Genomic DNA, 10948 nt, shown 5'->3' on the forward strand with positions numbered 1-10948 from the left:
CAAGAGCATACAATGGAGGCAAAACAGTCTCTTAAATAAATGGTGTTGTGAAATTTGGACAGATATATGCAAAAAATTAAACTTGGTCACCAACTTACACATGCACAAAAACAAACTCAAAATGGCTAAAGGACTTGAATGTAAGACAGGAAACCATAAAAATCCTACAAGACTCCATAGGCAGCAATATAGCAGACATATGTTGTACCACTATCTTTACAGACACAGCTCATAGGGCAATGGAGACTAAGGAGAAAATAAACAAATGGGACTACATCAAAATAGAAAGTTTCTACACAGCAAAAGGAACCATTAACAAAACAACAAGAAAACCCACTGCATGGGAGAACATATTTGCCAGTGATATTTCCAATAAGTATGCCATCTTCCAAATTTAAAGAGAACTCATACAACTAAACAAAAGGAAGATAAACCATCCAATCAAAAAATGGTAAATGTATCTAAATAGACACTTTTCAAAAGAGGACTACAGAAGGCCCAGAGACATATGAAAACATGCTCAAAGTCACTAATAATTCGAGAGATGAAAATCAAAACAACAATTAGATGTCATCTCACACCTGTCAGAATGGCTATCATCAACAAATCAACAAAGGGCAAGTGCTGGTGAGGATGTGGAGAAAAAGGAGCCCTCTTGCATTGCTGGTGGGAATGCAGACTGGTGCAGCCAGTAATCCCATTTTTATGACTGTATCCGAAGAAACCAGAAACACCAATCAGAAAGGATATATGCACTCCTATATTCATAGCAGCACAATTTACAATAGCAAAGATTTGGAAAGAGCCTAAGTACCCATCAGCAGATGAGTGGATTAAAAAACTGTGGTACACCTACTCAATGGAATACTATGCTGCTATAAAAAAGAAGGAACTTTTACCATTTGCAACAGCATGGATGGAACTGGAGAGCATTATGCTATGCGAAGTAAGCCAGTCAGAGAAAGATAAATATCACATGATCTCACTCATATGTGGGATATAATGATCAACATAATTTGATGAACAATAGTAGATAGATCTAGAGACAAATGGTAAGGGAGGGGTGGTTAGAGAGCATCCAAAGCACTTATATGCATGCATATTAGCATAGCCAATGGACAGAGACACTGGGTGTTGGGGGCTTGCCCTGGCTGGGTAGGGATGGGGGAGGGGGTCAATTGGGGAATAAGGAGACATATGTAAAACTTTAGACAAAATTAATTAAAAAATATATTTTTAATAAAATAGTCAAAGGACCTAAATAGACACTTCTCAAAAATAGACATACAGAAGGCCAAGAAACATATGAAAAAATGCTCAAAGTCATTAATTATCTGAGAGATGCAATCAAAATGCCAATGAGGACCATCTCACACCTGTCAGAATGGCTATCATCAACAAATCAACAAATGAGAAGTGCTTGAGAGGATGTGGAGAAAAAGGAACCCTCATACACTGCTTGTCGGAATGCAGATTGACGTAACCACTATGGAAAACAGTATGTAGTTTCCTCAAAAAATTAAAAATGGAACTTTCATTTTACCCAGTAATCCTACTTCTAGGAATATATCCCAGGAAATCAGAAACAGCAGAAACTTTTGCCTACTCATCCATTACAGTAGGGAACGACCTGGAGAGCATTATGCAAAGTGAAATAAGTCAGTTGGTGAATGATAAATATCACATGATATCACTCATTTGTGGAATATAATGAACAATGTATACTTCTGAACAAAAATAGATCCAGAGACATAGAAACATTGAACAATCAAATCTCAGGGGAAGGCAAGGGAGGATGGGGGCAGGGAAGTAAGCAATCAACCAAAGGACTTGTATGAATACATATAAACATAACCAATGGATACAGATAGTAGGGGGGCGAGGGCATCTACTATAGGGATGGGAATAGCCTGGGAGAGGTCAATGGGGGGAAAATGATACACATGTAAGTATGTCAGCAATAAAGAATTTACATTAAAAAAGAACCATACTCCTAACAGTTATTATAGGTTCCTTTCATCAATCTGTGAATTAACCCCTCTTCATATAACTGGATTCCATTTTGTACATTCAATGTTTCAAATATACTCCAGAAGCTAAATAAAATAAAATAAATGTTCCTTGGTTTATCTCTACCCATCCCCCACCCCTACATCAAAGTATGTCAGTCTGTTCCATGCCTCCATGCTTTGAGTCTTCTTGTATTGGTTAATTCATTTTGCTCATTAAATTTCACAAATAAGTGAAATAATATGATATTTATCTTTCTCAGATTCTCTTAATTCACTAGCAAAATAATCCCCAGGACCATATATGCTGTTCCAAAGGGCAAAAGATCCCTCCTTTTATTTTAAGTTGCATAGTATTCCATTGTGTAAATGTTTCACAGCTTTTTTATCCATTAACCTCCTGATGGGCACTTGGGTTGTTTCCAAATCTTAGCTATTGTAAATAATGCTGTGATTAACATAGGGATGCATATATTCTTTCTGATTGGTGTTTCAGGATTTTTAGGATATATTCTGAGAAGTGGCATTGCTGAGTCAAATAGAAGTTCCATTTTTAATTTTTTGAGGAAACTCCATACTGTTTTCCATAGTGGGTGCACCAGTCTGCATTCCCACCAGCAATGAACTAGTGTTCCCTTTCCCTGCATTCTCACCAGGACTTGTGTGTTGATTTGTTGATGATAGCCATTCTGACCGGTGTAAGGTGATATTCATTGTGGTTTTAATTTGCATTTATCTGATGATTACAACCTTTCAGCATGTCTTCATATGTCTCTTGGCAATTTGCATGTCCTCTTGGGAGAAATGTCTATTCAGGTCTTCTGCTAATTTTTTAATTTGATTGTTTGTCTTCCTTTAGTTGAGTGGTATAAGTGCTTTATATATTTTGGAGATTAACCTCTTATCAGATGTATCTTTGGATAATATGTTCTTCCATACAGTGGGTTCCCTTTTAATTTTGATGGTGGTTTATTTTTCTGTGCAGAAGCTTCTTATTTTGATGTATTAATATTTATTTATTTTCTCCTGTACTTCATTTGCCCTAGGAAATGTATCAGCAAAAATTCTGCTCTGAGAGATGTCTGAGATTTTACTGCTTATATTTTCTTCTGATATTTTTATGGTTTCTTGTCTTACTTTAAGTCTTTAATTAATTGGGAGTTTATTCTTGTATATGGTTTATTCTTGTATTTGGTGATCTAGTTTCATCTTTTTGCATGTGTCAGACCAGTTTTCTCAAAACTATTTGTTGAAGAGGCTGTCTTTACTCCCTTGTATGTTCTTACCTCCTTTGTCTAATATTAATTGGCAGTAATGGTGTGGATCAATTTCTGGGGTTTCTGTTCTGATCCATTGGTCTATGTGCCTGTACTTTTGCCAGTAAAAGTCTGTTTTGGTTATAATGGTTTTGCAATATAATTTGATATCTGGTATTGTGATCCCTGCTACTTTATTCTTCTTTCCAAAGTTTGCTGCAGCTATTCAAGGAATTTTATGCTTCAACATATATTTTTGGAGTATTCTAGTTCTGTGAAGTATGTCTTTGGCATTTTAATAGGGATTGCAATAAATCTATAGGTTGCTTTGGGAAGTATATACATTTTAATGATGTTAATTCATCCAATCCATGAAAATGGTCTATGTTTCCTTTTTTTGTACCTTCTTCTATTTCTTTTTTTTTAATACCCTAAATTTTCCAAATACAAGTCTTTTATCTCCTTGGTTAAGTTTTTTTCCTATGCATCTTAGTTTTTTTGTTGTTGTTGCAATGGTAAATGGCATTGTTTCTTTGGTTTCTCTTTCTGAGAGTTCATTATTGGTCTATGAAAATGCCATCAATTTCTGGGTGTTGATTTTGTATCCTGCTACATTGCCACATTTTTTTATTAAGTCTAATAGTTTCCTAATGGAGTCTTTAGGGTTTTCTATGTAAAATATTACATCATCTGTGAATAACAACAGTTTAATTTCCTCCTTTCTAATTTGTATGCCTCTTATTATTTTTTCTTGTTTCATTGCTGTGGCTAGGACTTCCAGTACTATATTGAATTAGGGTGGAGAAAGTGGACACACTTGTCTCATTCCTGTTATTAAGGAAAACATTCTTAATTGTTGACCATTGAGTATTATGTTGGCTGTAGGTTTTTCACATATGGCCTTTATTATGTTGATATATGATCCCTCTATTCCCACTTTCCTGAGAGTTTTTATCAAAAAGGATGCTGGATTTTGTCAAATTCTTTTTCTGCCTCTATTGATATGATAATATGATTATTTATTTAATTTTTTATTTAAAATATATTTTATTGATTCTTTTACAGAGAAGAAGGGAGAGGGATAGAGAGTGAGAAACATCGATGAAAGAGAAACATTGATCAGCTGCCTCCTGCACACTCCTCACTGAGGATGTGTCCGCAACCAAGGTACATGCCCTTGACCAGAATCAAACCCGGGACCCTTGAGTCTGCAGGCCGACGCTCTATCCACTGAGCCAAACCGGTCAGGGATAATCATATGATTTTTATCTTTCAATTTGTTTATGTGGTATATCACAATTATTGATTTGCAGATATTGTACCAGCCTTGCATTCACAGAATAAATCCCACTTAATCATGACGTATGATCATTTTAATATATTGCCAGATCTCATTTGCTAGTATTTTGTTGAGGACTTTGTCATCTTTGATTATTAGGGATATTGGCCTGTAAATTTCTTTCTTTATAGTGTCTTTATCTGCTTTTCGAATTAAGATAATCCTGGCTTCATAAAAAGAGCTTGGAAGTGTTCCTTCCTCTTGAATTATTTAAAATAGTTTGAGGAAAATAGGTGTCAGTTCTTCTTTGAATGTTTGGCAAAATTCTCCTGAAAATCCATCAGGTCCAAAATTTTTGTTTGCTAGAAGTTATTTAATTACTGCTTCAATTTCAACAGTTGTTACTGTCTTACTCAGTTTTTCTGATTTTTCCTCATTGAATTTTGGAAGATTGTGTTTCCAGGAATTTTTCCATTTCGCCCAGGTTGTCCAGTTTGTTGGAATTTAGTTGTTCGTAGTATCTGCTTTGGATCCTTATATTTCTGTGGTGTCTGTTGTTATATCGCCATTTTTGCTTCTGATTTTATTTACTTTGGTTCTCTCTCTTTTTTTCTTGATGAACCTAGCTAGCGGTATGTCAATCTTGTTTATCTTTTCAAAGAACCAGCTCTTTGATTCATTGATTTTTATACTGTTTTTAATACTCTCCATCATTTATTTCTGCTCTGATCTTTATAATTTGCTTCCTTATACTTCCTCTGAGCTTTTCTTGCTGTTCTCTTTTTAATTCATTTAGATGTAAGGTTAGATAGTTTATTAGTGCTTTTTCCTATGTTTTGTTTGTTTGTTTGTTTGAGGTAAGCTTATAATTCTATGAACTTCCCTTCAGGACTTCTTTCACTGTGTCCCATAGGTTTTGTGTGGTTTAATGTTCATTTTTATTTGTTTCCAAGAAGTTTTTATTTATTGCTTGATTTCATTGGCAACCCATTCATTGTTTAATAACATGCTATTTAGACTCCATGTATTTGCGTATGTTTGAGTTTCTTTTTAAATTGTAGTTGATTTCTAACTTCATGCCATTGTGATCTGAGAAGATACTTGGTATTATACCAATCTTCTTGAATTTGTATAGGCTTCTTTTGTGTTCTAATGTGTTGTCTATTTTTAAGAATGTTCCATGTGCACTTGAGAAGAATATATATTCTGTTTCTTTTGGGGAGAAATGTTCTGTAAATATCAGTTAGATTCATCTGATCTAGTGTGTCATTTAAGGACACTGTTTCCTTGTTGATATTTTGTCTGGGCTATGTATCCAATGGTGTCAGTGGGGTGTTGATGTCCACTACTATGACTTTATTGCTGTTAATCTCTCCCTTTAAGATCATGAAGAGATTTTTTATGATCTTGGGTATTCCTATATTGGGTGTAATCCAAATATGATTGCAAGGGTTAAAATTCGTTTTTATGGCTATGCATATCTCTATTTAAAAAAATCTTTATTGTTGAAAGTATTACATATGTCCCCCTTTTACACAATTGACCTCTCCCATGCCCCCCCCCCCAGCCTTCACCACCCTATTGTCAATGGGTTATGTGTATACCCATGTGAGTTCCTTGGTTGATCTTGTTCGCCCCCTCCTCTGCCTTCCCTCTGAGGTTTGATGATGTTCCATGTTTCTATGTCTCTGTGTCTATTTTTGTTCACCTGTATATGTTGTACATTAGATACCACATATGAGTGAGGTCATGTGATACTTATTTTTCTCTAACTGGCTTATTTCGTTTAGCATAATGCTCTCTAGATCAGTGATGGCGAACCTATGACACGCGTGTCAGAGGTGACACGTGAACTCATTTTTTTTGTTAAATGGCATTTAAATCTGAATTATTTGAATATATTCCTAGAAGTGGAACCACTGGGTCAAATGAGAGCTCCATTTTTAATTTTTTGAGGAAACTCCAAACTGTTTTCCACAAAGGTTGCACCAGTCCGTATTCCCACCAGCAGTGTACAAGGGTTCCTTTTTCCCCACATCTTCATCAACACATGTTGTTTGTTGATTTGTTGATGAGAGCCATTCTGGCAGGTGTGAGGTGATACTTCATTGTCATTTTATTTTGCATCTCTTGTATGATTAGTGACTTTGAGCATTTTTTTATATGCCTTCTGATCTTCTGTATATCCACTTTGGAGAACTCTCTATGTCTTTTGCCCATTTTTAAAAATATATTTTTATTGATTTCAGAGTGGAAAGGAGAAGGAGAGAGAGATAGAAACATCAGTTACGTAGTGGGAATCATTGATTGGCTGCCTCTTGCACGCCCCACACAGGGGATCGAGCTTGCTACTCAGGCATGTGACCTCCTGATTCATAGGTTAATGCTGATCCACTGAGCCACTCCGACTGGCCCTTTACATATTTTTTAATTGGATTATTCACCTTCCTTTTGTTAAGATATATGAGTTCCATATGAATTTTGGGAGTTAACCCCTTATTGGGCGTATCATTGGCAAATATATTCCCTGATGAATTGGGCTCTCTTGATATTTTGTTGATGGTTTCTTTTGCTCTCCTTAAGCTTTATATACTGATGTAGCCTGATTTGTTTATTTTCTCCTTCATTTCATTGTACTAGGAGATGCACCTGTAAACATATTGCTATGAGAGATGTCTGAGATTTTGTACCCAAAGTTTTCTTCTAGGATTTTTATGGTTTCATGTATTACTTAAGTCTTTTATTCATTTTGAGTTTATTTTTGTGTATGGTGTAAGTTGGTGGTCTAGTGTCATTTTTTTTAGTGGATCTATCCAATTTCCCCCCACAATTTACTGAAGAGAATCTCCCAATTCCATCGTATGCTCTTGATTCCTTTGTCAAATATTAATTTAACATAATGGCTTGGGTGGATTTCTGGGTTTTCTGTTCTGTTCCATTTGTCTATATAATTGTTCTTGTGACAGTACCAGGCTGTTTTGAGTATGGTGGCATGAAATTCGTGCACGGGGGGTAGGGGTGTGGTCCCTCAGCCCGGCCTGTGACCTCTCACAGTCGGGGACCCCTTGCTTCTTACTACCCGCCTGCTTGCTGCTCCCTACTGATCACCTCGCTGCACCTTAGTGCTGCCATGGAGGTTCCCGCCACCTCCGCTGCACTGGCCAGCTGTGAGCCCAGCTTCTGGCTCAGCAGCACTCTCCCTGTAGGAGTCCACTGACCACCAGGGGGCAGCTCCTACATTGAACACCTGCCCCCTGGTGATCAGTTCATAGCGACCAGTCATTCCACATTTTGGTCTATTTGCATATTACGGTTTTATTATATAGGATAAGATATTGAATATGAACTGTAAATGAAAAATAAAATTTAAAAAACAACCAAATAAAATTTTAGATCTGAATATATATATATATTCTCACTTGAGGATGTTTTGAAAATTGATTTTTAGAGAGATAAACATCCATGTGACAGAGAAATACCAGTAGGCTGCTTCTGCACCTGCTGACCCAGTGGGATCTAACCTAAACTTAAGTATGTGCCCTAACCTAGAATCCAACAGGAAATCCTTTGGTGTACAGGTTTAGACTCCAACCAATTAAGCCAACTGGCCAGGGCAGATCTGAAAAAAAAAAAAAAAATTAATGTACCTTCAGACCCTGGTCAGTGTAGATCAGTAGTTAGAGTGCCCTCCCATGCACCAAAGGGTCGTGGGTTCGATTCCAGGTGAGGCACATACACAGGTTGTGGGTTCCATCCCTGTCAGATTGCTTGGGCAACTGATCAAAGTTTCTCTTTCTCGTTCCCTCTCCCTTCTTCTCTCTCTAGAATCAATGAAAAGAACATATCTTTAGAGGAGGACTTAAAAAGAAAAAAAAAATGCTTGTTTGGTTCAGTGGATAGTGCTTCTGCAGGCGAACTGAAGGGTACCGATCAAGGGCACATACCTGGATTGCAGGCTTAATCCAGGGCCCTGGTTGGGGATTCAGCAAGAGGCAACCAATTGATGTCTTTCATATTAGTTTCTGTCTTTCTCCCTCCCTTCCACTCTCTATAAAAAAAAAAATCAATACAAAAATGTCCTCAGGTTAGGATTCACTAAAACAAACAAACACCCATTCCCAGTGTGATTATTGAAGGAGCTTATGAAGTATTTCTTAAATGAATGGGAAGGGATGGGACTTTGCTTTCTAACTGTTTTAGCAACTCTTCAAGCCAGAGGGTTTATTTTTATTTTTTAAAATATATTTTATTGATTTTTTAGAGAGAGGAAGGGAGAGGGATAGAGAGTTAGAAACATCAGTGAGAGAGAAAGATCAATCAGCTTCCTCCTGCATACCCTCACTAGGGATGTGCCTGCAAACAAGGTACATGCCCTGGACTGGAATCAAACCTAGGACCCCTCAATCCACAGACTAACGCTCTATCCACTGAGCCAAACCAGTTAGGGCCAAAGGGTTTATTTTTTATTTTTTAAATATTTTCATTGATTTTTTTACAGAGAGGACGGGAGAGGGATAGAGAGTTAGAAACATCGATGAGAGAGAAACATTGATCAGCTGCCTCCTGCACACCCCCTACTGGGGATGTGCCCAAAACCAAGGTACATGCCCTTGACCAGAGTCGAACCTGGGACCCTTCAGTCCACAAGCTGACGCTCTATCCACCAAGCCAAACCGGCTAGGGCAAGGGTTTATTTTTTATTTTAATTTTTATTGATTGATTACTTTAGAGAGAGGAAGGGAGCGAGAGAAACATTAGTGTGTTGTTCCACTTATTATGCTGTCTTTGGTTGCTTCTTGTCTGTGCCCTGACCAGGATCCAACCTGCACCCTTGCTGTATCAGGAGGAGTTTCTAACCCACTGCACTGTGCGCTGCCTGTCAGAGCTCCTCAACAAAACCCCTCTGGTGTTCCCTGGACCCTTTTGTGGGCTGGAGCTCCTCTGCCACAGCAAAGCTTTGGGTTCCATTCTGTCAGGGCACCTACTTAGGTTTTGGGTTTGATCCCTGGTCCGGGCTGACTGCTGCTCAGGAAGTGACCAAGGACCATGGAGTGCTCTAGTCATTCGGTGGGGAGCTGGGGTTCTATTGCTGACATGGCTGACTCTGATCCCCACTACCCCAGTCCTCCACCAAGGGTGACTTCAACTATGGCAGCTGCATAGGTCACACTCTCTGTGGCTCGCCAGGCCTGGCTGCTGTGCAGTCACCCCGGGAGGCAGATTTCTGAGTTCCCAGGGAGAGTGCCCTCTGTGCAGGACTCCCAGGAAGAGCAGGTCTTTCAGGGTTCCCGGGCTGGAGTGGAACACCCATCCTCAGGGCTTAGAGGGAGGGCAGCCTCAGGAGTCCTCCTAGCTGGGTGTGAGAAAACACAACTGGAGCCCTTCCTCCTTGAACCCTGTCGTCTTCAGCATGTGAACACATTTTATTTTATTTGATGCAGCCTCACATGTCCAGCCTCGTGCAGCAAGCAGCCACTCTCGCCAGCTGCTGTGTGACATTACCTGTGAGGGCATCCTGGATAATTAGCATATTCCTCTCTTATTATATAGGATTACAAGTACAGATCTCTTATCTCCTTAAGTTTATTACTAAATATCTTAACTTTTTTGTTGCAATGGTAAATCGGATTGCTTGTTTAGTTTCCCTTTCTGAGAGTTCATTATCTTATCTAATAAAATATAGAAATTGACCATATCTCTGCTACACTCACAAGCCATGCCCACAAGCAACATCCACAAGCAATGCCCACCAGCCAATCAGGAGCGAGTATGCAAATAAACCCAATCAAGATGGCGGCAGGCCACAGAGCTGGAGCAAACAGTAGGCTTAGGTTGCCCCTGGTGATGAAGGAAGCCAAGCTTCCTGCCTGCCCTGGCCAGCTGTGGGCTCCACTCAAGGCTACAAAGTTACAATTATAAAGGGTGTCCCAAAATTCACGCAAGAAGTAATTTTGATAGAAAACACAGGTTTATAATTAAAAAATTACAATTTTTAATTGATTCATAAAGGATACAGTATAGGGTTATGTGTGGAATAGGAATCTGGATTATCATGTCACCATAGCGAGCACCATTAACTGTTATTGCCTGAGCAGCCGCATTTTCAAAGAAGAATGGTCCGATGATGCCTCCAGACCAAAATCCACACCACAGTGACATGTTGTGGATGCATTTGTTTCTCAACAATCACTTGTGGATTTTATGAACCCCAAATGTGACAATTTTGTCGATTAACCAAGCCATCAAGATTAAAATGAGCCTCATCAAAATTCAGCCACATTTATGCAAAACAGTCATGGAAAATTTCAACAAAAGAGTGTGCATGTGCCAGCAAAGCTGTGGAGGCCATTTACCCGATATGCTATTCCATACATAACCCTATACTGTATACTTTATGAATCCAT

At 38.4% G+C, this 10948-nt stretch overlaps 1 long non-coding RNA gene across 1 annotated transcript in view; it reads left to right on the top strand.

Moving 5' to 3' along the window:
• The first annotated feature begins 1039 nt into the window (after positions 1 to 1039).
• LOC107183287 overlaps positions 1040 to 10948 on the top strand; it is a 14535-nt gene continuing 4626 nt past the window's right edge. The window contains exons 1-2 of the long non-coding RNA XR_001514070.1: positions 1040 to 1133; positions 6553 to 6556. This is a non-coding gene — a long non-coding RNA (uncharacterized LOC107183287). The remainder of the gene's footprint in view (positions 1134 to 6552; positions 6557 to 10948) is intronic.

Source organism: Myotis davidii, unplaced genomic scaffold, assembly GCF_000327345.1.
Source record: "Myotis davidii unplaced genomic scaffold, ASM32734v1 scaffold1781, whole genome shotgun sequence".
NCBI classification, from domain to species: domain Eukaryota; kingdom Metazoa; phylum Chordata; class Mammalia; order Chiroptera; family Vespertilionidae; genus Myotis; species Myotis davidii.